Here is a 6065-nt window from a genome sequence, read left to right as displayed (position 1 = left end):
GGTCCCCAAGAACAATGAACTTTACCTTTTTGCACAAAAAACAATGTAAAAGCATGAACAACAAGAAGCAAGAGACCAATTGGGTTCAATCTCCCCCCATGCCTTGTGTGAGCGCTTCACAAAGCATGCATTTTATGTATATTTCATTCTTCATGCTCAATAATAGCCTTAACCTCATCCTTCATTCTTCAATAATAGCCTCAATAATAGCCTCAATATGTATATTTCATTCTTCATTCTTCATTCCATAAACGTTAGCAATCATATCCTTAACCTCATCAAAAATACTATTATGCATAGTAGCAATATCATCAGCACTCTGAATTCTATTAGACAAAGATGCAACAGGTGTAGATAATCTATATCCATAAATGACTTCAAAAGGTGCTTTCTTTGTAGATGTGTGCGGTGTATTGTTATATGCAAACTGTAATAAATGCAAATGAGTGTCCCATGTCTGAGGTTTAGAGATAGTATATGCACATAAAAGATCTAGGATGGTGCTGTTTGTGGCTTCTGTTTGTCCATTTGTTTCTGGATGAAAGGCAGATGAGAAATCAATCTTTGTGCCTAGAGTTGCAAACAGTGTAATCCAAAAATTGTTACAAAATTTGGAATCACGATCTGAAATAATCACTTTTGGCTATCCATGGTTAGTAAAAACAGTTTTCAAAAATAACTGTGCTGCTTGTGATGCTGTTAAAGTTTTCTTACATGGAATGAAATATGCTTGCTTACTAAATCTATCTACAATTGTCCAAATCATGTCATGGTTAGATTTAGTATTTGGTAAACCAGTAATGAAATCCATAGAAATATGTTCCCAAGGTTTAGATGGAATAGACAAAGGCATTAGTAATCCATACTGTTTACCATGATGTCTCTTTATTCTTTGACAAATCAAACATTCAGAAACGAAATTAGATACATCTGCATCCATATGCGGCCAATAAAAATCTTCAGTTAACATGCGTAATGTAGATATGATACCTCTATGACCTTGATATGGGGGACAATGAATTTCATTCAAAACAAAAGATCGGAATGGAATAGTAACACATAGTCTCTTTTCAAAAAACATAAATCCATCATTATATGACAATGAATCAACAGGAATGAAATTATTTTGAACTAATTTTTGCCAATCAGAATGAAAAGTAATATCCTGGTGATATGTATCTTTCATAGCAATCAAAGAATCAAAAGATATGACAGAAATATTATGAATTGCAGGTCTTCTACTCAATGCATCAGCAACTACATTTTCTTTTCCAGGTTGGTATTGAATGATAGGATAAAAACTTTGAATGAAGGAAGCCCATTTGATATGACAATCAGAGATTTGGGGTTGGCTAAGTAAATGCCTAATGCTTTGCTGGTCGGTCTTTATCATGAATTCTGAACCCATTAAGTAGTGTTTCCACTGTCTTAATGCTTGTACAACTGCTAATAGTTCTTTGTCATAAATGGAATATTTCAGCTCAGAGGGTTTCAGCTTAGAACTAGAATATGCTATTGGATGATTGTCTTGCATTAGTACGGCTCCTATTCTTGATTCGCTAGCATCGGTCACAACTAGAAAGAATGGTCTATTAAAGTCAGGCAATTGTAAAACAGGGGCATTGGTTAATGCACGTTTCAGTAAGTCAAAGGATTTCTGCTGATTTTCAGTCCATTGATAAACAATTCCTTTCTTGAGAAGTTTTGTTAATGGTAAAGCAAGTAATGAAAAATTACGTACAAACTTCCTATAGAAACTAGAAAGACCAAGGAATGAGCGTAATTCATGCACATTTTTAGGAGCAGGCCAATGCAATATTGCATCAATTTTCTTAGGATCAACTTTAATTCCTTCAGATGATACAATATGACCTAAATATTCTATTTCTGTCTTAAAGAATTCACTCTTTTCAAGATTTGCAAACAATTGATTTTCTTTCAGTAATTGAAAAACTAATGATAAATGCTCATAATGCTCTTTTTCACTTTGACTAAACACCAAAATATCATCAAAGAAAACAATCACACAATACTGATATTTCATAAAGATACGGTTCATCATTCCACTGAAAGTGGCAGGTGCATTAGTCAATCCGAATGGCATGACTAAGAATTCGTAATGGCCAAACTGTGTTCTGAATGCAGTCTTAAATATGTCAGATTTATCTAGCCTCACCTGATGATATCCAGACTTAAGGTCAATTTTACTAAATATAGAAGATCCTTGCAGTTTGTCCATAAGGTCATCAACTCTAGGTATAGGATACCTATTCTTTACAGTGATCTTATTTAAAGCTCGGTAGTCAATACACATACGATAAGTATTATTCTTTTTCTTAACTAAGAGTATAGGCGCTCCGAATGGAGAGCTGCTAGGTAAAATTAAACCTCTATTTAATAATTCTTCAACTTGACTTTGGATTTCTTTTTGCTCTATTTGATTGTGCCTATATGGTGCTTTGCAAGGTGGTTGTGTGCCAGGGATTAAATCAATCTTATGGTCTTCTGGTCGTGAAGGAGGTAAACCTGGTGGTAGGTCTTCTGCAAAACAGTCTTTGAAATATGCAAGAAATTCCTTATGCCTAGGGTGCATATAATTTTCCTTTGCTTGCAATTCATTCACCCAAATGAGATATGATTTAGTACTCTTGCGTAATGCACGTTTTGCTTGAGTATGCGAAAGCAGTGAAAAAACATTAGATGCATGCATACCATATAATGTAATAGATTTTCCTTGAAAATTAATATTCATTGTGTGTGTGGAATAATCTATATTTGGATTATGCTGGTGTCGCCAAGGCATTCCTAGAATAATGTCACTTGACTGTAATGGAACAACTAAGAAATTTCTTCTTTCAACGTATGAACCAATTTGAATCTCTAAATCTTGAACTTCTTGTGTGCCATTATACCTAGTGCCTAAAAATACAGCTTTTATGCGATAATGCGTAGGTACAGTCTGTAATTTCAATTCCTTTACCAATTTTGCTGAAATAAAGTCATGAGTACTACCGTCATCATGCAAGATAGTTCTTTCCTTTCCATGCACCAAACATTTCATAGTCAATAATGAATGTGGAGTAGGCATACCTGGTAAAGTGTCTGAAGTAGTAATAGTATCATCCTCATCTTCAGTGAAATCAGGCATATCCTCATGCTCGTCTTCGTCCATGGCTCCAAGATAGTTGATATGTGCTGGTGGCTTCTTTGAATGACAATTTGCTGCGAGATGCCCAGACTGGTGACATTTATAGCATACTATTGGCTTGGCTTTGGTTACATTATTTGCAATGGCTGAAAGTCTGGGTACATTTGGATTTGCTTGTGGAATAGGCTTAGGATTTGGATTGACATTGGATGATAATGTAGGTGGTTTAGCCCAATTCTTGCGGAAAGATGGTGATGAGAAACGACCTGGATTAAACCTTCTAAAATTGGAATTGAATTGTTTAGATCCATAATTACCATTGGCTTGGAATTGCTGTGGTCGTCTGTCTCTTCCACGTAACTTATCTTCAGTGTCATGAGCTAGGGAGATGGCGTCTTCAAGGGTGGCAGGCTTGAACATGTTCACTTCAGCGTAGTAATGTCTAAGAAGTCCAGACATATACTTCTGCTTATGTGTCGTCTCTGGTACGTCTTCAAGCATGCGTAGCTGTAGGAGTGCATTCCAAAAACGCTCTGTATACTGTGGTATAGGCTCACGATCCCGTTGTTGAAGTAAATCCCATTGCTTGATAGCCTTCTCATGAAATTGCGGTGGAAGGAAATTCTGCATGAACTTCTTTTTGAAATCTTCCCAAGTAGCAGGACATTCTATGCTCTTGCGTACTACAGCCCACCAAAGTGATGCTCTGTCTACCAAATGATTAGTAACACACTTGATTTTATCTTTTTCTGGATAAGTTTCCTCATGGAAATAGTCATCAAACTGGCTAATGAATGATAAAACAGTCTTTCCTTCTCGTATGCCATTGAAAGTGCGAAATTTGAAACTTTGTTTACTTACCTTTGATTCCTTGCGAATGGTTTGTGCTTCAAGAGTGGCGTCGATGGTATGTCGAATCAAATCTTCAGCTTGAGGTTTTTCTTTGTCGGTGGACGCTCTTTGTAATTTTGTCAATTGCGCTTGCAATGCTTGCCTAGCCCTTCGTTCTTCTTCCAATTGCAGCATGATTAGATCGAGCTTTTGTTCCATGGTAGGCTTATGTAGGTTGTCTTCAGCCATAGGATCATCCATATGTGGGGTCGTCATCCTGTAAAACTGAATAAACCTTTCTCACTCAAAATCAGGTTAGCAGAATGAGCGTAGCTCGAATTCGGGGTTACAAGGCTATGTATTTTTGGGTATTTCTTTCTCAATTTTTAGAAAATATGCAATATTTCATTCTTCATTTGCTGAAAATACTTCAACGAACCTGTAGATAGGTAGAATACTTTGCCACGAACAACTTTCCAGTTCAAAGTTTTTGCGCAGGAACAGTCCTTCTAGGAGTTTTGAGCACTAGTCAGTTATGATTCCAGTTGACTAGTCTGACTTGCAGAGTTGCGGACTTAGTCGACTTACAGAGTTACAGACTTGCAGAACTTAGGCCGACTTGATGAACTTTCAGGACTTGATTCCAATCGACTTACAGAACTTGACTTTTGATGCGCAGGACCCGGAGTTTGGTGACTTTCCTGTTCTCTGTGACTTGAATAGCTTGGCTTGACTTAAGGGAATTAAGCTTGAAAAGCTTAATGATCAGTCGTCGTCTGATTTCGTGGGGGGGGCCGTTTTTTTCGACGCGCGAAAAAATCGAAGGCCCCTCTAAGACCTCGATTAAGAAATTTGAAGCTATTAAGCTTCTTTAAAGCTCATAAGATTTACAATTAAGCTTTTGAAAAGATGGATTATAAGTTTCCTCACTGTTTCTTGACGACTTGATGAAGGAGATGGATGCGTGGTCCTCCGCCTGCACAGCCTGGTCCTTCGCGATCTGAGAGTAGAAACAGGGGTTCTTGATCGCCAGAAGTCTGCCTGTATCGACGGTTCGCGACGAGATTGACTGTAGAGCCTGATCATTCCTGGAGCTCCGCCTTCGCTCGAGATGGGTAGCGATTGGAAGCTCTTGATCTCAGCTCCGCTCTGATACCACTGGTGCGCAGATCGGTCGCAGTATGCTCACATAGTGAATCCCGGAAGGTCCCCAAGAACAATTAACTTTACCTTTTTGCACAAAAAACAATGTAAAAGCATGAACGACAAGAAGCAAGAGACCAATTGGGTTCAATCTCCCCCCATGCCTTGTGTGAGCGCTTCACAAAGCATGTATTTTATGTATATTTCATTCTTCATGCTCAATAATAGCCCAATTTACAAAAATATGACAAGCTTTTAGCTTTTGAGTTTGCTTTCTACAAAAATAGGAAATAAAGCTAATGGACGGTGCCCATAGAGTCTGGCACGCCCAATCTCAATGTCCAAATAGAAATAACATATCCGTGCGCATGGGCGCATACAAAATAATAATAAATAATCAATGTCTCAATAGACATAATAAAATATAGGCGTGGCGCCTATCAAAATATAATCCATAGGTCGAATACTCGCTAGACTCCAATGCTTTCCTCCGCCACTGCTGCTATCTCTACATATCAACTGAAGCATTCACAATCGTTAGTAAAATAATACAATTAAACCGACAAAAGTGAATACCTAGCAGTCTTCAGCTACATAAATAAATCAACTGGTTAGAAATAAATCCTAACCTTAATTTATTACGAGTGCGCACTCTAAACTCATAAACGTTTATTAATTTAATATGCATTTTGCGGAATCACCCGCTATGGAATCACCCATGTACACACTAAATTAATGAAACGCCCGAAAAGGACAGGCGTCCCCATCAACTTCTTGCACAAAGAATCCTCTTTGTGTATGAGCCCCGGTCATCTAAGTTTACGGAATCCACCGTAAAACCTCACGGAATCCACCGTGGCACGGAATCCACCGTGGAATATGCCTCCTGGCATCAAGTGGAGTTCTCTCCTATGGCTTAGTGGTGACCCTCATGGGTGGCGAG

This window comes from Lygodium microphyllum, chromosome 15 (assembly GCF_053477565.2).
Source record: "Lygodium microphyllum isolate KBCC chromosome 15, Lygodium_microphyllum_v1.1.10, whole genome shotgun sequence".
Classification (NCBI taxonomy): domain Eukaryota; kingdom Viridiplantae; phylum Streptophyta; class Polypodiopsida; order Schizaeales; family Lygodiaceae; genus Lygodium; species Lygodium microphyllum.
This window is presented reverse-complemented; position numbering follows the sequence as displayed.